The 19,729-nt window shown below is 72.8% G+C and overlaps 7 non-coding genes and 12 pseudogenes across 7 annotated transcripts; all 19 read right to left on the bottom strand.

Moving 5' to 3' along the window:
- Nucleotides 1-450: 450 nt before the first annotated feature.
- On the bottom strand, nt 451-569 carry LOC133083280 (5S ribosomal RNA). Its single transcript, XR_009699198.1, has one exon. It is a non-coding gene; the product is annotated as a 5S ribosomal RNA (ribosomal RNA).
- A 910-nt stretch (nt 570-1,479) lies between these two features.
- LOC133083213 (5S ribosomal RNA) lies at nt 1,480-1,598 on the bottom strand (annotated as a pseudogene).
- Nucleotides 1,599-2,509: 911 nt separating this feature from the next.
- Nucleotides 2,510-2,628, bottom strand: LOC133083122 (5S ribosomal RNA; annotated as a pseudogene).
- Nucleotides 2,629-3,545: 917 nt separating this feature from the next.
- LOC133083279 (5S ribosomal RNA) lies at nt 3,546-3,664 on the bottom strand. Its single transcript, XR_009699197.1, has one exon. It is a non-coding gene; the product is annotated as a 5S ribosomal RNA (ribosomal RNA).
- Nucleotides 3,665-4,574: 910 nt separating this feature from the next.
- On the bottom strand, nt 4,575-4,693 carry LOC133083212 (5S ribosomal RNA; annotated as a pseudogene).
- A 911-nt stretch (nt 4,694-5,604) lies between these two features.
- On the bottom strand, nt 5,605-5,723 carry LOC133083150 (5S ribosomal RNA; annotated as a pseudogene).
- A 917-nt stretch (nt 5,724-6,640) lies between these two features.
- LOC133083278 (5S ribosomal RNA) lies at nt 6,641-6,759 on the bottom strand. The gene has a single exon (XR_009699196.1). It is a non-coding gene; the product is annotated as a 5S ribosomal RNA (ribosomal RNA).
- Nucleotides 6,760-7,669: 910 nt separating this feature from the next.
- LOC133083211 (5S ribosomal RNA) lies at nt 7,670-7,788 on the bottom strand (annotated as a pseudogene).
- Nucleotides 7,789-8,699: 911 nt separating this feature from the next.
- LOC133083121 (5S ribosomal RNA) lies at nt 8,700-8,818 on the bottom strand (annotated as a pseudogene).
- A 917-nt stretch (nt 8,819-9,735) lies between these two features.
- Nucleotides 9,736-9,854, bottom strand: LOC133083277 (5S ribosomal RNA). Its single transcript, XR_009699195.1, has one exon. It is a non-coding gene; the product is annotated as a 5S ribosomal RNA (ribosomal RNA).
- A 910-nt stretch (nt 9,855-10,764) lies between these two features.
- Nucleotides 10,765-10,883, bottom strand: LOC133083210 (5S ribosomal RNA; annotated as a pseudogene).
- A 911-nt stretch (nt 10,884-11,794) lies between these two features.
- Nucleotides 11,795-11,913, bottom strand: LOC133083149 (5S ribosomal RNA; annotated as a pseudogene).
- Nucleotides 11,914-12,830: 917 nt separating this feature from the next.
- Nucleotides 12,831-12,949, bottom strand: LOC133083276 (5S ribosomal RNA). The gene has a single exon (XR_009699194.1). It is a non-coding gene; the product is annotated as a 5S ribosomal RNA (ribosomal RNA).
- A 910-nt stretch (nt 12,950-13,859) lies between these two features.
- LOC133083208 (5S ribosomal RNA) lies at nt 13,860-13,978 on the bottom strand (annotated as a pseudogene).
- A 911-nt stretch (nt 13,979-14,889) lies between these two features.
- LOC133083120 (5S ribosomal RNA) lies at nt 14,890-15,008 on the bottom strand (annotated as a pseudogene).
- A 917-nt stretch (nt 15,009-15,925) lies between these two features.
- Nucleotides 15,926-16,044, bottom strand: LOC133083275 (5S ribosomal RNA). Its single transcript, XR_009699193.1, has one exon. It is a non-coding gene; the product is annotated as a 5S ribosomal RNA (ribosomal RNA).
- Nucleotides 16,045-16,954: 910 nt separating this feature from the next.
- Nucleotides 16,955-17,073, bottom strand: LOC133083207 (5S ribosomal RNA; annotated as a pseudogene).
- Nucleotides 17,074-17,984: 911 nt separating this feature from the next.
- Nucleotides 17,985-18,103, bottom strand: LOC133083119 (5S ribosomal RNA; annotated as a pseudogene).
- Nucleotides 18,104-19,020: 917 nt separating this feature from the next.
- LOC133083274 (5S ribosomal RNA) lies at nt 19,021-19,139 on the bottom strand. The gene has a single exon (XR_009699192.1). It is a non-coding gene; the product is annotated as a 5S ribosomal RNA (ribosomal RNA).
- Nucleotides 19,140-19,729: the final 590 nt, after the last annotated feature.

Below are 19,729 nucleotides of genomic sequence, written 5' to 3'. Positions count from 1 at the left end.
TGCCTAGTGGTCGGCCGGTTCGGAGAACGAGTCCTGGCCCACGACCCCGCTCCCGCACTCGGCCGTGGCGAAACGGCGGAGGGGGGGCTTTTTCCGGAGGGAGCTGTGGAGAGACACACCGGCAGATAGGTGGCTGCGCCGGGGCTGGGCGCTAGTGGGGGCGGCCAGGTGCAGGTCAAGGGGCTCGCGGGCCGCACGGCCGGCACCCGGGCCTGAGGCGGAGTCTGGGTTCAGGCCAGCCACCCCGGGAGCGGCTGGGATGCGGCTGCCTTCCAGGGCCGCCTTCTGGCCGCCTGGCCGGCCAGGCAGGCGGAGAGCGCCCCCTCTGGCGCGCTGTGGTGGGAGGGGCCGGAGGAGGTGGGGCCTGCAGCGGTGCCCGGCGGGGGCGGGGGCGGGGGCGGGGGCGGAGGCGGCGGGCGACTAAAGGAGAAGGCGGAGCGGGAGGCAAAAAGCCTACAGCACCCGGTATTCCCAGGCGGTCTCCCATCCAAGTACTAACCAGGCCCGACCCTGCTTAGCTTCCGAGATCAGACGAGATCGGGCGCGTTCAGGGTGGTATGGCCGTAGACGCAGGAGGGGCCCGCGCGGTGCCTCTTGAGGCCCAGCTTCGCTGGCGCCTGCGCCTTACCGCCATGCCGGCGGCCAGCCCTCTCCGGCAGGGCCCTGCCGCCCGCCCAGGCAGGCGACAGGAGGCCTCGGGGACCCGGGGGTGGCGGAGTGGTGGGCCACCTCGCAGCCCAGGGCGGGCGGGACGCTCCAGGCCCGTCGGCGCTTGGCGCCCCGCCGCAGATCCCGCTCGACGCTCACAGGGACGCGGCCCCGGAGGCTTCAGGGCCCGGCGGCCGCGGTCCCTTGGGCATCCCCCCCTGCCCGCCCACGCGGAGTTAGGCGCAGCCCGGCCACGGCCGGGCCGGCCCTCCGGCCGGGCAGCAGCTGGCCCGAAGCCACTGGGAGCCACCATGGAGTGGGCACGGCCCCTTAGCCCCAGCAAGGCCCCCCCTTGCCCCCACGCCGCCCGCCGAGCACAGGACCCCGGCCCTGGTGGCCGGCAGGCCCGGAGAAGCGGCCCCGGCCCCCGCCCCCGCTCCCGCCCCCGGCCGTGGCGAAACGGCGGAGGGGGGGGCTTTTTCCGGAGGGAGCTGTGGAGAGACACACGGGCAGACAGGGGGCTGCGGCGCGGCTGGGCTCCGGTGGGGGCGGCCAAGTGCAGGTCGAGGGCCTCGCGGGCCGCACGGACGGCACCCCGGCCTGCGGCGGAGTCTGGGTCCGGGCCAGCCACCACGGGAGCGGCTGGGGTGGCGGCTGCCTTCCAGGGCCGCATTCTGGCCGCATGTCCAGCCAGCTCGGCGGGGAGCGATCCCTCCGGCGCGCTGTGTTGGGAGGGACGTGAGGAGGTGAGGCCTGCAGCGGTGCTCAGCGGGGGCGGAGGCGGCCTCGGCCGCGGGCCACTAAATGTCAAGGCGGAGCGGGAGGCAAAAAAGCCTACAGCACTCGGTATTCCCATGTGGTCTCCCATCCAGGTACGAAACAGGCCAGACCCTGATTAGCTTCCGAGATCAGACGAGGTGTGGTGCGTTCAGGGAGGTGTGGCCGTAGAATGCAGCGGGGGCCACGGTGTGCCTCTTGAGGCTTAGCTTCGCTGGTGCTGGCGACTCACCGCCAGCCCGGCAGCCAACCCTCTCCGGCGCGGCCCTGCCGTCCGCCCAGGCAAGCGACAGGAGGCCTCGAGGGCCCGGGGGTGGTGGAGTTGTGGGCGACTTCGCAGCTCAGGTCAGGCGGGACCCTCCAGGCCTGTAGGCGCTTGGCCCTCCGCCCCAGAGCCGCTCAACGCTCACAGGACTTGGCCCCGGAGGCTTAAGGGCCTGTGGCCCTCGGTCCCTTGTGCATTCCCCACCCTGTCAATCCACACAGTGCTAGGCGCAGCCCAGCCACGGCCTGGCCGGCCCTCCTGCCCGACGGCAGTCGGCCCTTAACCCACTGGGAGCCACCATTGAGCCGGCACGGCCCCTTAGCCCCAGCAAGGCCACCCTTGCCCCCACGCCACCCGCCGAGCACAGGACCCGGCGCCTGGTGTCTAGCCAGCCCAGCGAACCGGTCCCAGCCCCCGCCCCCGCTCCCGCCCCCGGCCGTGGCGAAACGGCGGAGGGTGGGCTTTTTCCGGAGGGAGCTGTGGAGATACACACGGGCAGACAGGGGGCTGCGGCGCGGCTGGGCTCCGGTGGGGGCGGCCAAGTGCAGGTCGAGGGCTTCGTGGGCCGCACGGACGGCACCCCGGCCTGCGGCGGAGTCTGGGTCCGGGCCAGCCACCACGGGAGCGGCTGGGGTGGCGGCTGCCTTCCAGGGCCGCCTTCTGGCCGCCTGGCCGGCCAGGCCGGCGCGGAGCGCCCCCTCTGGCGCGCTGTGGTGGGAGGGGCCGGAGGAGGTGGGGCCTGCAGCGCTGCTCGGCGGGGGCGGGGGCGGCGGCGGAGGCGGCGGGCGACTAAAGGAGAAGGCGGAGCGGGAGGCAAGAAGCCTACAGCACCCGGTATTCCCAGGCGGTCTCCCATCCAAGTACTAACCAGGCCCGACCCTGCTTAGCTTCCGCGATCAGACGAGATGGGGCGCGTTCAGGGTGGTATGGCCTTAGAGGGCAGCCGGGGCCACGGGGTGCCTCTTGAGACTTTGCTTCGCTGGTGCTGGCGACTTGCTCCCTGCTCGGCGGTCAGCCCTCTTCAGCAAGGCCCTGCCGCCCGCCCAGGCTGGCGACAGGAGGCCTCAGGGACCCAGGGGTTGCATAGTCAAGGGCGACCTCGCAGCTCAGGTCAGGCGGGATCCTCCAGGCCCGTAGGTGCTTGGCGCTCCGCCCCAGGTCCCGCTTGATGCTCACAAGGACGTGGCCCCGGAGGCTTAATGTCCCTTGGCCCTAGGTCCCTCGGGCATTACCAACCCTGTCCACTCACGCAGTGCTAGGCACAACCTAGCCGTGGCCGGGCCGGCCCTCCTGCCCGACGGCAGTTGCCCCGAATCCACTGGGAGCCACCATTGTGTTGGCATGGCCCATTACAGCCAGCAAGGCCACACTTGCATCCACGCCAACTGCCGAGCACTGTTCCCGGTGCCTAGTGGTCGGCCGGTTCGGAGAACGAGTCCTGGCCCACGACCCCGCTCCCGCACTCGGCCGTGGCGAAACGGCGGAGGGGGGGCTTTTTCCGGAGGGAGCTGTGGAGAGACACACCGGCAGATAGGTGGCTGCGCCGGGGCTGGGCGCTAGTGGGGGCGGCCAGGTGCAGGTCAAGGGGCTCGCGGGCCGCACGGCCGGCACCCGGGCCTGAGGCGGAGTCTGGGTTCAGGCCAGCCACCCCGGGAGCGGCTGGGATGCGGCTGCCTTCCAGGGCCGCCTTCTGGCCGCCTGGCCGGCCAGGCAGGCGGAGAGCGCCCCCTCTGGCGCGCTGTGGTGGGAGGGGCCGGAGGAGGTGGGGCCTGCAGCGGTGCCCGGCGGGGGCGGGGGCGGGGGCGGGGGCGGAGGCGGCGGGCGACTAAAGGAGAAGGCGGAGCGGGAGGCAAAAAGCCTACAGCACCCGGTATTCCCAGGCGGTCTCCCATCCAAGTACTAACCAGGCCCGACCCTGCTTAGCTTCCGAGATCAGACGAGATCGGGCGCGTTCAGGGTGGTATGGCCGTAGACGCAGGAGGGGCCCGCGCGGTGCCTCTTGAGGCCCAGCTTCGCTGGCGCCTGCGCCTTACCGCCATGCCGGCGGCCAGCCCTCTCCGGCAGGGCCCTGCCGCCCGCCCAGGCAGGCGACAGGAGGCCTCGGGGACCCGGGGGTGGCGGAGTGGTGGGCCACCTCGCAGCCCAGGGCGGGCGGGACGCTCCAGGCCCGTCGGCGCTTGGCGCCCCGCCGCAGATCCCGCTCGACGCTCACAGGGACGCGGCCCCGGAGGCTTCAGGGCCCGGCGGCCGCGGTCCCTTGGGCATCCCCCCCTGCCCGCCCACGCGGAGTTAGGCGCAGCCCGGCCACGGCCGGGCCGGCCCTCCGGCCGGGCAGCAGCTGGCCCGAAGCCACTGGGAGCCACCATGGAGTGGGCACGGCCCCTTAGCCCCAGCAAGGCCCCCCCTTGCCCCCACGCCGCCCGCCGAGCACAGGACCCCGGCCCTGGTGGCCGGCAGGCCCGGAGAAGCGGCCCCGGCCCCCGCCCCCGCTCCCGCCCCCGGCCGTGGCGAAACGGCGGAGGGGGGGGCTTTTTCCGGAGGGAGCTGTGGAGAGACACACGGGCAGACAGGGGGCTGCGGCGCGGCTGGGCTCCGGTGGGGGCGTCCAAGTGCAGGTCGAGGGCCTCGCGGGCCGCACGGACGGCACCCCGGCCTGCGGCGGAGTCTGGGTCCGGGCCAGCCACCACGGGAGCGGCTGGGGTGGCGGCTGCCTTCCAGGGCCGCATTCTGGCCGCATGTCCAGCCAGCTCGGCGGGGAGCGATCCCTCCGGCGCGCTGTGTTGGGAGGGACGTGAGGAGGTGAGGCCTGCAGCGGTGCTCAGCGGGGGCGGAGGCGGCCTCGGCCGCGGGCCACTAAATGTCAAGGCGGAGCGGGAGGCAAAAAAGCCTACAGCACTCGGTATTCCCATGTGGTCTCCCATCCAGGTACGAAACAGGCCAGACCCTGATTAGCTTCCGAGATCAGACGAGGTGTGGTGCGTTCAGGGAGGTGTGGCCGTAGAATGCAGCGGGGGCCACGGTGTGCCTCTTGAGGCTTAGCTTCGCTGGTGCTGGCGACTCACCGCCAGCCCGGCAGCCAACCCTCTCCGGCGCGGCCCTGCCGTCCGCCCAGGCAAGCGACAGGAGGCCTCGAGGGCCCGGGGGTGGTGGAGTTGTGGGCGACTTCGCAGCTCAGGTCAGGCGGGACCCTCCAGGCCTGTAGGCGCTTGGCCCTCCGCCCCAGAGCCGCTCAACGCTCACAGGACTTGGCCCCGGAGGCTTAAGGGCCTGTGGCCCTCGGTCCCTTGTGCATTCCCCACCCTGTCAATCCACACAGTGCTAGGCGCAGCCCAGCCACGGCCTGGCCGGCCCTCCTGCCCGACGGCAGTCGGCCCTTAACCCACTGGGAGCCACCATTGAGCCGGCACGGCCCCTTAGCCCCAGCAAGGCCACCCTTGCCCCCACGCCACCCGCCGAGCACAGGACCCGGCGCCTGGTGTCTAGCCAGCCCAGCGAACCGGTCCCAGCCCCCGCCCCCGCTCCCGCCCCCGGCCGTGGCGAAACGGCGGAGGGTGGGCTTTTTCCGGAGGGAGCTGTGGAGATACACACGGGCAGACAGGGGGCTGCGGCGCGGCTGGGCTCCGGTGGGGGCGGCCAAGTGCAGGTCGAGGGCTTCGTGGGCCGCACGGACGGCACCCCGGCCTGCGGCGGAGTCTGGGTCCGGGCCAGCCACCACGGGAGCGGCTGGGGTGGCGGCTGCCTTCCAGGGCCGCCTTCTGGCCGCCTGGCCGGCCAGGCCGGCGCGGAGCGCCCCCTCTGGCGCGCTGTGGTGGGAGGGGCCGGAGGAGGTGGGGCCTGCAGCGCTGCTCGGCGGGGGCGGGGGCGGCGGCGGAGGCGGCGGGCGACTAAAGGAGAAGGCGGAGCGGGAGGCAAAAAGCCTACAGCACCCGGTATTCCCAGGCGGTCTCCCATCCAAGTACTAACCAGGCCCGACCCTGCTTAGCTTCCGCGATCAGACGAGATGGGGCACGTTCAGGGTGGTATGGCCTTAGAGGGCAGCCGGGGCCACGGGGTGCCTCTTGAGGCTTTGCTTCGCTGGTGCTGGCGACTTGCTCCCTGCTCGGCGGTCAGCCCTCTTCAGCAAGGCCCTGCCGCCCGCCCAGGCTGGCGACAGGAGGCCTCAGGGACCCAGGGGTTGCATAGTCAAGGGCGACCTCGCAGCTCAGGTCAGGCGGGATCCTCCAGGCCCGTAGGTGCTTGGCGCTCCGCCCCAGGTCCCGCTTGATGCTCACAAGGACGTGGCCCCGGAGGCTTAATGTCCCTTGGCCCTAGGTCCCTCGGGCATTACCAACCCTGTCCACTCACGCAGTGCTAGGCACAACCTAGCCGTGGCCGGGCCGGCCCTCCTGCCCGACGGCAGTTGCCCCGAATCCACTGGGAGCCACCATTGTGTTGGCATGGCCCATTACAGCCAGCAAGGCCACACTTGCATCCACGCCAACTGCCGAGCACTGTTCCCGGTGCCTAGTGGTCGGCCGGTTCGGAGAACGAGTCCTGGCCCACGACCCCGCTCCCGCACTCGGCCGTGGCGAAACGGCGGAGGGGGGGCTTTTTCCGGAGGGAGCTGTGGAGAGACACACCGGCAGATAGGTGGCTGCGCCGGGGCTGGGCGCTAGTGGGGGCGGCCAGGTGCAGGTCAAGGGGCTCGCGGGCCGCACGGCCGGCACCCGGGCCTGAGGCGGAGTCTGGGTTCAGGCCAGCCACCCCGGGAGCGGCTGGGATGCGGCTGCCTTCCAGGGCCGCCTTCTGGCCGCCTGGCCGGCCAGGCAGGCGGAGAGCGCCCCCTCTGGCGCGCTGTGGTGGGAGGGGCCGGAGGAGGTGGGGCCTGCAGCGGTGCCCGGCGGGGGCGGGGGCGGGGGCGGGGGCGGAGGCGGCGGGCGACTAAAGGAGAAGGCGGAGCGGGAGGCAAAAAGCCTACAGCACCCGGTATTCCCAGGCGGTCTCCCATCCAAGTACTAACCAGGCCCGACCCTGCTTAGCTTCCGAGATCAGACGAGATCGGGCGCGTTCAGGGTGGTATGGCCGTAGACGCAGGAGGGGCCCGCGCGGTGCCTCTTGAGGCCCAGCTTCGCTGGCGCCTGCGCCTTACCGCCATGCCGGCGGCCAGCCCTCTCCGGCAGGGCCCTGCCGCCCGCCCAGGCAGGCGACAGGAGGCCTCGGGGACCCGGGGGTGGCGGAGTGGTGGGCCACCTCGCAGCCCAGGGCGGGCGGGACGCTCCAGGCCCGTCGGCGCTTGGCGCCCCGCCGCAGATCCCGCTCGACGCTCACAGGGACGCGGCCCCGGAGGCTTCAGGGCCCGGCGGCCGCGGTCCCTTGGGCATCCCCCCCTGCCCGCCCACGCGGAGTTAGGCGCAGCCCGGCCACGGCCGGGCCGGCCCTCCGGCCGGGCAGCAGCTGGCCCGAAGCCACTGGGAGCCACCATGGAGTGGGCACGGCCCCTTAGCCCCAGCAAGGCCCCCCCTTGCCCCCACGCCGCCCGCCGAGCACAGGACCCCGGCCCTGGTGGCCGGCAGGCCCGGAGAAGCGGCCCCGGCCCCCGCCCCCGCTCCCGCCCCCGGCCGTGGCGAAACGGCGGAGGGGGGGGCTTTTTCCGGAGGGAGCTGTGGAGAGACACACGGGCAGACAGGGGGCTGCGGCGCGGCTGGGCTCCGGTGGGGGCGGCCAAGTGCAGGTCGAGGGCCTCGCGGGCCGCACGGACGGCACCCCGGCCTGCGGCGGAGTCTGGGTCCGGGCCAGCCACCACGGGAGCGGCTGGGGTGGCGGCTGCCTTCCAGGGCCGCATTCTGGCCGCATGTCCAGCCAGCTCGGCGGGGAGCGATCCCTCCGGCGCGCTGTGTTGGGAGGGACGTGAGGAGGTGAGGCCTGCAGCGGTGCTCAGCGGGGGCGGAGGCGGCCTCGGCCGCGGGCCACTAAATGTCAAGGCGGAGCGGGAGGCAAAAAAGCCTACAGCACTCGGTATTCCCATGTGGTCTCCCATCCAGGTACGAAACAGGCCAGACCCTGATTAGCTTCCGAGATCAGACGAGGTGTGGTGCGTTCAGGGAGGTGTGGCCGTAGAATGCAGCGGGGGCCACGGTGTGCCTCTTGAGGCTTAGCTTCGCTGGTGCTGGCGACTCACCGCCAGCCCGGCAGCCAACCCTCTCCGGCGCGGCCCTGCCGTCCGCCCAGGCAAGCGACAGGAGGCCTCGAGGGCCCGGGGGTGGTGGAGTTGTGGGCGACTTCGCAGCTCAGGTCAGGCGGGACCCTCCAGGCCTGTAGGCGCTTGGCCCTCCGCCCCAGAGCCGCTCAACGCTCACAGGACTTGGCCCCGGAGGCTTAAGGGCCTGTGGCCCTCGGTCCCTTGTGCATTCCCCACCCTGTCAATCCACACAGTGCTAGGCGCAGCCCAGCCACGGCCTGGCCGGCCCTCCTGCCCGACGGCAGTCGGCCCTTAACCCACTGGGAGCCACCATTGAGCCGGCACGGCCCCTTAGCCCCAGCAAGGCCACCCTTGCCCCCACGCCACCCGCCGAGCACAGGACCCGGCGCCTGGTGTCTAGCCAGCCCAGCGAACCGGTCCCAGCCCCCGCCCCCGCTCCCGCCCCCGGCCGTGGCGAAACGGCGGAGGGTGGGCTTTTTCCGGAGGGAGCTGTGGAGATACACACGGGCAGACAGGGGGCTGCGGCGCGGCTGGGCTCCGGTGGGGGCGGCCAAGTGCAGGTCGAGGGCTTCGTGGGCCGCACGGACGGCACCCCGGCCTGCGGCGGAGTCTGGGTCCGGGCCAGCCACCACGGGAGCGGCTGGGGTGGCGGCTGCCTTCCAGGGCCGCCTTCTGGCCGCCTGGCCGGCCAGGCCGGCGCGGAGCGCCCCCTCTGGCGCGCTGTGGTGGGAGGGGCCGGAGGAGGTGGGGCCTGCAGCGCTGCTCGGCGGGGGCGGGGGCGGCGGCGGAGGCGGCGGGCGACTAAAGGAGAAGGCGGAGCGGGAGGCAAGAAGCCTACAGCACCCGGTATTCCCAGGCGGTCTCCCATCCAAGTACTAACCAGGCCCGACCCTGCTTAGCTTCCGCGATCAGACGAGATGGGGCGCGTTCAGGGTGGTATGGCCTTAGAGGGCAGCCGGGGCCACGGGGTGCCTCTTGAGGCTTTGCTTCGCTGGTGCTGGCGACTTGCTCCCTGCTCGGCGGTCAGCCCTCTTCAGCAAGGCCCTGCCGCCCGCCCAGGCTGGCGACAGGAGGCCTCAGGGACCCAGGGGTTGCATAGTCAAGGGCGACCTCGCAGCTCAGGTCAGGCGGGATCCTCCAGGCCCGTAGGTGCTTGGCGCTCCGCCCCAGGTCCCGCTTGATGCTCACAAGGACGTGGCCCCGGAGGCTTAATGTCCCTTGGCCCTAGGTCCCTCGGGCATTACCAACCCTGTCCACTCACGCAGTGCTAGGCACAACCTAGCCGTGGCCGGGCCGGCCCTCCTGCCCGACGGCAGTTGCCCCGAATCCACTGGGAGCCACCATTGTGTTGGCATGGCCCATTACAGCCAGCAAGGCCACACTTGCATCCACGCCAACTGCCGAGCACTGTTCCCGGTGCCTAGTGGTCGGCCGGTTCGGAGAACGAGTCCTGGCCCACGACCCCGCTCCCGCACTCGGCCGTGGCGAAACGGCGGAGGGGGGGCTTTTTCCGGAGGGAGCTGTGGAGAGACACACCGGCAGATAGGTGGCTGCGCCGGGGCTGGGCGCTAGTGGGGGCGGCCAGGTGCAGGTCAAGGGGCTCGCGGGCCGCACGGCCGGCACCCGGGCCTGAGGCGGAGTCTGGGTTCAGGCCAGCCACCCCGGGAGCGGCTGGGATGCGGCTGCCTTCCAGGGCCGCCTTCTGGCCGCCTGGCCGGCCAGGCAGGCGGAGAGCGCCCCCTCTGGCGCGCTGTGGTGGGAGGGGCCGGAGGAGGTGGGGCCTGCAGCGGTGCCCGGCGGGGGCGGGGGCGGGGGCGGGGGCGGAGGCGGCGGGCGACTAAAGGAGAAGGCGGAGCGGGAGGCAAAAAGCCTACAGCACCCGGTATTCCCAGGCGGTCTCCCATCCAAGTACTAACCAGGCCCGACCCTGCTTAGCTTCCGAGATCAGACGAGATCGGGCGCGTTCAGGGTGGTATGGCCGTAGACGCAGGAGGGGCCCGCGCGGTGCCTCTTGAGGCCCAGCTTCGCTGGCGCCTGCGCCTTACCGCCATGCCGGCGGCCAGCCCTCTCCGGCAGGGCCCTGCCGCCCGCCCAGGCAGGCGACAGGAGGCCTCGGGGACCCGGGGGTGGCGGAGTGGTGGGCCACCTCGCAGCCCAGGGCGGGCGGGACGCTCCAGGCCCGTCGGCGCTTGGCGCCCCGCCGCAGATCCCGCTCGACGCTCACAGGGACGCGGCCCCGGAGGCTTCAGGGCCCGGCGGCCGCGGTCCCTTGGGCATCCCCCCCTGCCCGCCCACGCGGAGTTAGGCGCAGCCCGGCCACGGCCGGGCCGGCCCTCCGGCCGGGCAGCAGCTGGCCCGAAGCCACTGGGAGCCACCATGGAGTGGGCACGGCCCCTTAGCCCCAGCAAGGCCCCCCCTTGCCCCCACGCCGCCCGCCGAGCACAGGACCCCGGCCCTGGTGGCCGGCAGGCCCGGAGAAGCGGCCCCGGCCCCCGCCCCCGCTCCCGCCCCCGGCCGTGGCGAAACGGCGGAGGGGGGGGCTTTTTCCGGAGGGAGCTGTGGAGAGACACACGGGCAGACAGGGGGCTGCGGCGCGGCTGGGCTCCGGTGGGGGCGGCCAAGTGCAGGTCGAGGGCCTCGCGGGCCGCACGGACGGCACCCCGGCCTGCGGCGGAGTCTGGGTCCGGGCCAGCCACCACGGGAGCGGCTGGGGTGGCGGCTGCCTTCCAGGGCCGCATTCTGGCCGCATGTCCAGCCAGCTCGGCGGGGAGCGATCCCTCCGGCGCGCTGTGTTGGGAGGGACGTGAGGAGGTGAGGCCTGCAGCGGTGCTCAGCGGGGGCGGAGGCGGCCTCGGCCGCGGGCCACTAAATGTCAAGGCGGAGCGGGAGGCAAAAAAGCCTACAGCACTCGGTATTCCCATGTGGTCTCCCATCCAGGTACGAAACAGGCCAGACCCTGATTAGCTTCCGAGATCAGACGAGGTGTGGTGCGTTCAGGGAGGTGTGGCCGTAGAATGCAGCGGGGGCCACGGTGTGCCTCTTGAGGCTTAGCTTCGCTGGTGCTGGCGACTCACCGCCAGCCCGGCAGCCAACCCTCTCCGGCGCGGCCCTGCCGTCCGCCCAGGCAAGCGACAGGAGGCCTCGAGGGCCCGGGGGTGGTGGAGTTGTGGGCGACTTCGCAGCTCAGGTCAGGCGGGACCCTCCAGGCCTGTAGGCGCTTGGCCCTCCGCCCCAGAGCCGCTCAACGCTCACAGGACTTGGCCCCGGAGGCTTAAGGGCCTGTGGCCCTCGGTCCCTTGTGCATTCCCCACCCTGTCAATCCACACAGTGCTAGGCGCAGCCCAGCCACGGCCTGGCCGGCCCTCCTGCCCGACGGCAGTCGGCCCTTAACCCACTGGGAGCCACCATTGAGCCGGCACGGCCCCTTAGCCCCAGCAAGGCCACCCTTGCCCCCACGCCACCCGCCGAGCACAGGACCCGGCGCCTGGTGTCTAGCCAGCCCAGCGAACCGGTCCCAGCCCCCGCCCCCGCTCCCGCCCCCGGCCGTGGCGAAACGGCGGAGGGTGGGCTTTTTCCGGAGGGAGCTGTGGAGATACACACGGGCAGACAGGGGGCTGCGGCGCGGCTGGGCTCCGGTGGGGGCGGCCAAGTGCAGGTCGAGGGCTTCGTGGGCCGCACGGACGGCACCCCGGCCTGCGGCGGAGTCTGGGTCCGGGCCAGCCACCACGGGAGCGGCTGGGGTGGCGGCTGCCTTCCAGGGCCGCCTTCTGGCCGCCTGGCCGGCCAGGCCGGCGCGGAGCGCCCCCTCTGGCGCGCTGTGGTGGGAGGGGCCGGAGGAGGTGGGGCCTGCAGCGCTGCTCGGCGGGGGCGGGGGCGGCGGCGGAGGCGGCGGGCGACTAAAGGAGAAGGCGGAGCGGGAGGCAAAAAGCCTACAGCACCCGGTATTCCCAGGCGGTCTCCCATCCAAGTACTAACCAGGCCCGACCCTGCTTAGCTTCCGCGATCAGACGAGATGGGGCACGTTCAGGGTGGTATGGCCTTAGAGGGCAGCCGGGGCCACGGGGTGCCTCTTGAGGCTTTGCTTCGCTGGTGCTGGCGACTTGCTCCCTGCTCGGCGGTCAGCCCTCTTCAGCAAGGCCCTGCCGCCCGCCCAGGCTGGCGACAGGAGGCCTCAGGGACCCAGGGGTTGCATAGTCAAGGGCGACCTCGCAGCTCAGGTCAGGCGGGATCCTCCAGGCCCGTAGGTGCTTGGCGCTCCGCCCCAGGTCCCGCTTGATGCTCACAAGGACGTGGCCCCGGAGGCTTAATGTCCCTTGGCCCTAGGTCCCTCGGGCATTACCAACCCTGTCCACTCACGCAGTGCTAGGCACAACCTAGCCGTGGCCGGGCCGGCCCTCCTGCCCGACGGCAGTTGCCCCGAATCCACTGGGAGCCACCATTGTGTTGGCATGGCCCATTACAGCCAGCAAGGCCACACTTGCATCCACGCCAACTGCCGAGCACTGTTCCCGGTGCCTAGTGGTCGGCCGGTTCGGAGAACGAGTCCTGGCCCACGACCCCGCTCCCGCACTCGGCCGTGGCGAAACGGCGGAGGGGGGGCTTTTTCCGGAGGGAGCTGTGGAGAGACACACCGGCAGATAGGTGGCTGCGCCGGGGCTGGGCGCTAGTGGGGGCGGCCAGGTGCAGGTCAAGGGGCTCGCGGGCCGCACGGCCGGCACCCGGGCCTGAGGCGGAGTCTGGGTTCAGGCCAGCCACCCCGGGAGCGGCTGGGATGCGGCTGCCTTCCAGGGCCGCCTTCTGGCCGCCTGGCCGGCCAGGCAGGCGGAGAGCGCCCCCTCTGGCGCGCTGTGGTGGGAGGGGCCGGAGGAGGTGGGGCCTGCAGCGGTGCCCGGCGGGGGCGGGGGCGGGGGCGGGGGCGGAGGCGGCGGGCGACTAAAGGAGAAGGCGGAGCGGGAGGCAAAAAGCCTACAGCACCCGGTATTCCCAGGCGGTCTCCCATCCAAGTACTAACCAGGCCCGACCCTGCTTAGCTTCCGAGATCAGACGAGATCGGGCGCGTTCAGGGTGGTATGGCCGTAGACGCAGGAGGGGCCCGCGCGGTGCCTCTTGAGGCCCAGCTTCGCTGGCGCCTGCGCCTTACCGCCATGCCGGCGGCCAGCCCTCTCCGGCAGGGCCCTGCCGCCCGCCCAGGCAGGCGACAGGAGGCCTCGGGGACCCGGGGGTGGCGGAGTGGTGGGCCACCTCGCAGCCCAGGGCGGGCGGGACGCTCCAGGCCCGTCGGCGCTTGGCGCCCCGCCGCAGATCCCGCTCGACGCTCACAGGGACGCGGCCCCGGAGGCTTCAGGGCCCGGCGGCCGCGGTCCCTTGGGCATCCCCCCCTGCCCGCCCACGCGGAGTTAGGCGCAGCCCGGCCACGGCCGGGCCGGCCCTCCGGCCGGGCAGCAGCTGGCCCGAAGCCACTGGGAGCCACCATGGAGTGGGCACGGCCCCTTAGCCCCAGCAAGGCCCCCCCTTGCCCCCACGCCGCCCGCCGAGCACAGGACCCCGGCCCTGGTGGCCGGCAGGCCCGGAGAAGCGGCCCCGGCCCCCGCCCCCGCTCCCGCCCCCGGCCGTGGCGAAACGGCGGAGGGGGGGGCTTTTTCCGGAGGGAGCTGTGGAGAGACACACGGGCAGACAGGGGGCTGCGGCGCGGCTGGGCTCCGGTGGGGGCGGCCAAGTGCAGGTCGAGGGCCTCGCGGGCCGCACGGACGGCACCCCGGCCTGCGGCGGAGTCTGGGTCCGGGCCAGCCACCACGGGAGCGGCTGGGGTGGCGGCTGCCTTCCAGGGCCGCATTCTGGCCGCATGTCCAGCCAGCTCGGCGGGGAGCGATCCCTCCGGCGCGCTGTGTTGGGAGGGACGTGAGGAGGTGAGGCCTGCAGCGGTGCTCAGCGGGGGCGGAGGCGGCCTCGGCCGCGGGCCACTAAATGTCAAGGCGGAGCGGGAGGCAAAAAAGCCTACAGCACTCGGTATTCCCATGTGGTCTCCCATCCAGGTACGAAACAGGCCAGACCCTGATTAGCTTCCGAGATCAGACGAGGTGTGGTGCGTTCAGGGAGGTGTGGCCGTAGAATGCAGCGGGGGCCACGGTGTGCCTCTTGAGGCTTAGCTTCGCTGGTGCTGGCGACTCACCGCCAGCCCGGCAGCCAACCCTCTCCGGCGCGGCCCTGCCGTCCGCCCAGGCAAGCGACAGGAGGCCTCGAGGGCCCGGGGGTGGTGGAGTTGTGGGCGACTTCGCAGCTCAGGTCAGGCGGGACCCTCCAGGCCTGTAGGCGCTTGGCCCTCCGCCCCAGAGCCGCTCAACGCTCACAGGACTTGGCCCCGGAGGCTTAAGGGCCTGTGGCCCTCGGTCCCTTGTGCATTCCCCACCCTGTCAATCCACACAGTGCTAGGCGCAGCCCAGCCACGGCCTGGCCGGCCCTCCTGCCCGACGGCAGTCGGCCCTTAACCCACTGGGAGCCACCATTGAGCCGGCACGGCCCCTTAGCCCCAGCAAGGCCACCCTTGCCCCCACGCCACCCGCCGAGCACAGGACCCGGCGCCTGGTGTCTAGCCAGCCCAGCGAACCGGTCCCAGCCCCCGCCCCCGCTCCCGCCCCCGGCCGTGGCGAAACGGCGGAGGGTGGGCTTTTTCCGGAGGGAGCTGTGGAGATACACACGGGCAGACAGGGGGCTGCGGCGCGGCTGGGCTCCGGTGGGGGCGGCCAAGTGCAGGTCGAGGGCTTCGTGGGCCGCACGGACGGCACCCCGGCCTGCGGCGGAGTCTGGGTCCGGGCCAGCCACCACGGGAGCGGCTGGGGTGGCGGCTGCCTTCCAGGGCCGCCTTCTGGCCGCCTGGCCGGCCAGGCCGGCGCGGAGCGCCCCCTCTGGCGCGCTGTGGTGGGAGGGGCCGGAGGAGGTGGGGCCTGCAGCGCTGCTCGGCGGGGGCGGGGGCGGCGGCGGAGGCGGCGGGCGACTAAAGGAGAAGGCGGAGCGGGAGGCAAGAAGCCTACAGCACCCGGTATTCCCAGGCGGTCTCCCATCCAAGTACTAACCAGGCCCGACCCTGCTTAGCTTCCGCGATCAGACGAGATGGGGCGCGTTCAGGGTGGTATGGCCTTAGAGGGCAGCCGGGGCCACGGGGTGCCTCTTGAGGCTTTGCTTCGCTGGTGCTGGCGACTTGCTCCCTGCTCGGCGGTCAGCCCTCTTCAGCAAGGCCCTGCCGCCCGCCCAGGCTGGCGACAGGAGGCCTCAGGGACCCAGGGGTTGCATAGTCAAGGGCGACCTCGCAGCTCAGGTCAGGCGGGATCCTCCAGGCCCGTAGGTGCTTGGCGCTCCGCCCCAGGTCCCGCTTGATGCTCACAAGGACGTGGCCCCGGAGGCTTAATGTCCCTTGGCCCTAGGTCCCTCGGGCATTACCAACCCTGTCCACTCACGCAGTGCTAGGCACAACCTAGCCGTGGCCGGGCCGGCCCTCCTGCCCGACGGCAGTTGCCCCGAATCCACTGGGAGCCACCATTGTGTTGGCATGGCCCATTACAGCCAGCAAGGCCACACTTGCATCCACGCCAACTGCCGAGCACTGTTCCCGGTGCCTAGTGGTCGGCCGGTTCGGAGAACGAGTCCTGGCCCACGACCCCGCTCCCGCACTCGGCCGTGGCGAAACGGCGGAGGGGGGGCTTTTTCCGGAGGGAGCTGTGGAGAGACACACCGGCAGATAGGTGGCTGCGCCGGGGCTGGGCGCTAGTGGGGGCGGCCAGGTGCAGGTCAAGGGGCTCGCGGGCCGCACGGCCGGCACCCGGGCCTGAGGCGGAGTCTGGGTTCAGGCCAGCCACCCCGGGAGCGGCTGGGATGCGGCTGCCTTCCAGGGCCGCCTTCTGGCCGCCTGGCCGGCCAGGCAGGCGGAGAGCGCCCCCTCTGGCGCGCTGTGGTGGGAGGGGCCGGAGGAGGTGGGGCCTGCAGCGGTGCCCGGCGGGGGCGGGGGCGGGGGCGGGGGCGGAGGCGGCGGGCGACTAAAGGAGAAGGCGGAGCGGGAGGCAAAAAGCCTACAGCACCCGGTATTCCCAGGCGGTCTCCCATCCAAGTACTAACCAGGCCCGACCCTGCTTAGCTTCCGAGATCAGACGAGATCGGGCGCGTTCAGGGTGGTATGGCCGTAGACGCAGGAGGGGCCCGCGCGGTGCCTCTTGAGGCCCAGCTTCGCTGGCGCCTGCGCCTTACCGCCATGCCGGCGGCCAGCCCTCTCCGGCAGGGCCCTGCCGCCCGCCCAGGCAGGCGACAGGAGGCCTCGGGGACCCGGGGGTGGCGGAGTGGTGGGCCACCTCGCAGCCCAGGGCGGGCGGGACGCTCCAGGCCCGTCGGCGCTTGGCGCCCCGCCGCAGATCCCGCTCGACGCTCACAGGGACGCGGCCCCGGAGGCTTCAGGGCCCGGCGGCCGCGGTCCCTTGGGCATCCCCCCCTGCCCGCCCACGCGGAGTTAGGCGCAGCCCGGCCACGGCCGGGCCGGCCCTCCGGCCGGGCAGCAGCTGGCCCGAAGCCACTGGGAGCCACCATGGAGTGGGCACGGCCCCTTAGCCCCAGCAAGGCCCCCCCTTGCCCCCACGCCGCCCGCCGAGCACAGGACCCCGGCCCTGGTGGCCGGCAGGCCCGGAGAAGCGGCCCCGGCCCCCGCCCCCGCTCCCGCCCCCGGCCGTGGCGAAACGGCGGAGGGGGGGGCTTTTTCCGGAGGGAGCTGTGGAGAGACACACGGGCAGACAGGGGGCTGCGGCGCGGCTGGGCTCCGGTGGGGGCGGCCAAGTGCAGGTCGAGGGCCTCGCGGGCCGCACGGACGGCACCCCGGCCTGCGGCGGAGTCTGGGTCCGGGCCAGCCACCACGGGAGCGGCTGGGGTGGCGGCTGCCTTCCAGGGCCGCATTCTGGCCGCATGTCCAGCCAGCTCGGCGGGGAGCGATCCCTCCGGCGCGCTGTGTTGGGAGGGACGTGAGGAGGTGAGGCCTGCAGCGGTGCTCAGCGGGGGCGGAGGCGGCCTCGGCCGCGGGCCACTAAATGTCAAGGCGGAGCGGGAGGCAAAAAAGCCTACAGCACTCGGTATTCCCATGTGGTCTCCCATCCAGGTACGAAACAGGCCAGACCCTGATTAGCTTCCGAGATCAGACGAGGTGTGGTGCGTTCAGGGAGGTGTGGCCGTAGAATGCAGCGGGGGCCACGGTGTGCCTCTTGAGGCTTAGCTTCGCTGGTGCTGGCGACTCACCGCCAGCCCGGCAGCCAACCCTCTCCGGCGCGGCCCTGCCGTCCGCCCAGGCAAGCGACAGGAGGCCTCGAGGGCCCGGGGGTGGTGGAGTTGTGGGCGACTTCGCAGCTCAGGTCAGGCGGGACCCTCCAGGCCTGTAGGCGCTTGGCCCTCCGCCCCAGAGCCGCTCAACGCTCACAGGACTTGGCCCCGGAGGCTTAAGGGCCTGTGGCCCTCGGTCCCTTGTGCATTCCCCACCCTGTCAATCCACACAGTGCTAGGCGCAGCCCAGCCACGGCCTGGCCGGCCCTCCTGCCCGACGGCAGTCGGCCCTTAACCCACTGGGAGCCACCATTGAGCCGGCACGGCCCCTTAGCCCCAGCAAGGCCACCCTTGCCCCCACGCCACCCGCCGAGCACAGGACCCGGCGCCTGGTGTCTAGCCAGCCCAGCGAACCGGTCCCAGCCCCCGCCCCCGCTCCCGCCCCCGGCCGTGGCGAAACGGCGGAGGGTGGGCTTTTTCCGGAGGGAGCTGTGGAGATACACACGGGCAGACAGGGGGCTGCGGCGCGGCTGGGCTCCGGTGGGGGCGGCCAAGTGCAGGTCGAGGGCTTCGTGGGCCGCACGGACGGCACCCCGGCCTGCGGCGGAGTCTGGGTCCGGGCCAGCCACCACGGGAGCGGCTGGGGTGGCGGCTGCCTTCCAGGGCCGCCTTCTGGCCGCCTGGCCGGCCAGGCCGGCGCGGAGCGCCCCCTCTGGCGCGCTGTGGTGGGAGGGGCCGGAGGAGGTGGGGCCTGCAGCGCTGCTCGGCGGGGGCGGGGGCGGCGGCGGAGGCGGCGGGCGACTAAAGGAGAAGGCGGAGCGGGAGGCAAGAAGCCTACAGCACCCGGTATTCCCAGGCGGTCTCCCATCCAAGTACTAACCAGGCCCGACCCTGCTTAGCTTCCGCGATCAGACGAGATGGGGCGCGTTCAGGGTGGTATGGCCTTAGAGGGCAGCCGGGGCCACGGGGTGCCTCTTGAGGCTTTGCTTCGCTGGTGCTGGCGACTTGCTCCCTGCTCGGCGGTCAGCCCTCTTCAGCAAGGCCCTGCCGCCCGCCCAGGCTGGCGACAGGAGGCCTCAGGGACCCAGGGGTTGCATAGTCAAGGGCGACCTCGCAGCTCAGGTCAGGCGGGATCCTCCAGGCCCGTAGGTGCTTGGCGCTCCGCCCCAGGTCCCGCTTGATGCTCACAAGGACGTGGCCCCGGAGGCTTAATGTCCCTTGGCCCTAGGTCCCTCGGGCATTACCAACCCTGTCCACTCACGCAGTGCTAGGCACAACCTAGCCGTGGCCGGGCCGGCCCTCCTGCCCGACGGCAGTTGCCCCGAATCCACTGGGAGCCACCATTGTGTTGGCATGGCCCATTACAGCCAGCAAGGCCACACTTGCATCCACGCCAACTGCCGAGCACTGTTCCCGGTGCCTAGTGGTCGGCCGGTTCGGAGAACGAGTCCTGGCCCACGACCCCGCTCCCGCACTCGGCCGTGGCGAAACGGCGGAGGGGGGGCTTTTTCCGGAGGGAGCTGTGGAGAGACACACCGGCAGATAGGTGGCTGCGCCGGGGCTGGGCGCTAGTGGGGGCGGCCAGGTGCAGGTCAAGGGGCTCGCGGGCCGCACGGCCGGCACCCGGGCCTGAGGCGGAGTCTGGGTTCAGGCCAGCCACCCCGGGAGCGGCTGGGATGCGGCTGCCTTCCAGGGCCGCCTTCTGGCCGCCTGGCCGGCCAGGCAGGCGGAGAGCGCCCCCTCTGGCGCGCTGTGGTGGGAGGGGCCGGAGGAGGTGGGGCCTGCAGCGGTGCCCGGCGGGGGCGGGGGCGGGGGCGGGGGCGGAGGCGGCGGGCGACTAAAGGAGAAGGCGGAGCGGGAGGCAAAAAGCCTACAGCACCCGGTATTCCCAGGCGGTCTCCCATCCAAGTACTAACCAGGCCCGACCCTGCTTAGCTTCCGAGATCAGACGAGATCGGGCGCGTTCAGGGTGGTATGGCCGTAGACGCAGGAGGGGCCCGCGCGGTGCCTCTTGAGGCCCAGCTTCGCTGGCGCCTGCGCCTTACCGCCATGCCGGCGGCCAGCCCTCTCCGGCAGGGCCCTGCCGCCCGCCCAGGCAGGCGACAGGAGGCCTCGGGGACCCGGGGGTGGCGGAGTGGTGGGCCACCTCGCAGCCCAGGGCGGGCGGGACGCTCCAGGCCCGTCGGCGCTTGGCGCCCCGCCGCAGATCCCGCTCGACGCTCACAGGGACGCGGCCCCGGAGGCTTCAGGGCCCGGCGGCCGCGGTCCCTTGGGCATCCCCCCCTGCCCGCCCACGCGGAGTTAGGCGCAGCCCGGCCACGGCCGGGCCGGCCCTCCGGCCGGGCAGCAGCTGGCCCGAAGCCACTGGGAGCCACCATGGAGTGGGCACGGCCCCTTAGCCCCAGCAAGGCCCCCCCTTGCCCCCACGCCGCCCGCCGAGCACAGGACCCCGGCCCTGGTGGCCGGCAGGCCCGGAGAAGCGGCCCCGGCCCCCGCCCCCGCTCCCGCCCCCGGCCGTGGCGAAACGGCGGAGGGGGGGGCTTTTTCCGGAGGGAGCTGTGGAGAGACACACGGGC

Source organism: Eubalaena glacialis, unplaced genomic scaffold (assembly GCF_028564815.1).
Source record: "Eubalaena glacialis isolate mEubGla1 unplaced genomic scaffold, mEubGla1.1.hap2.+ XY scaffold_248_1, whole genome shotgun sequence".
Taxonomy (NCBI): Eukaryota; Metazoa; Chordata; class Mammalia; order Artiodactyla; family Balaenidae; genus Eubalaena; species Eubalaena glacialis.
This window is presented reverse-complemented; position numbering and strand designations above follow the sequence as displayed.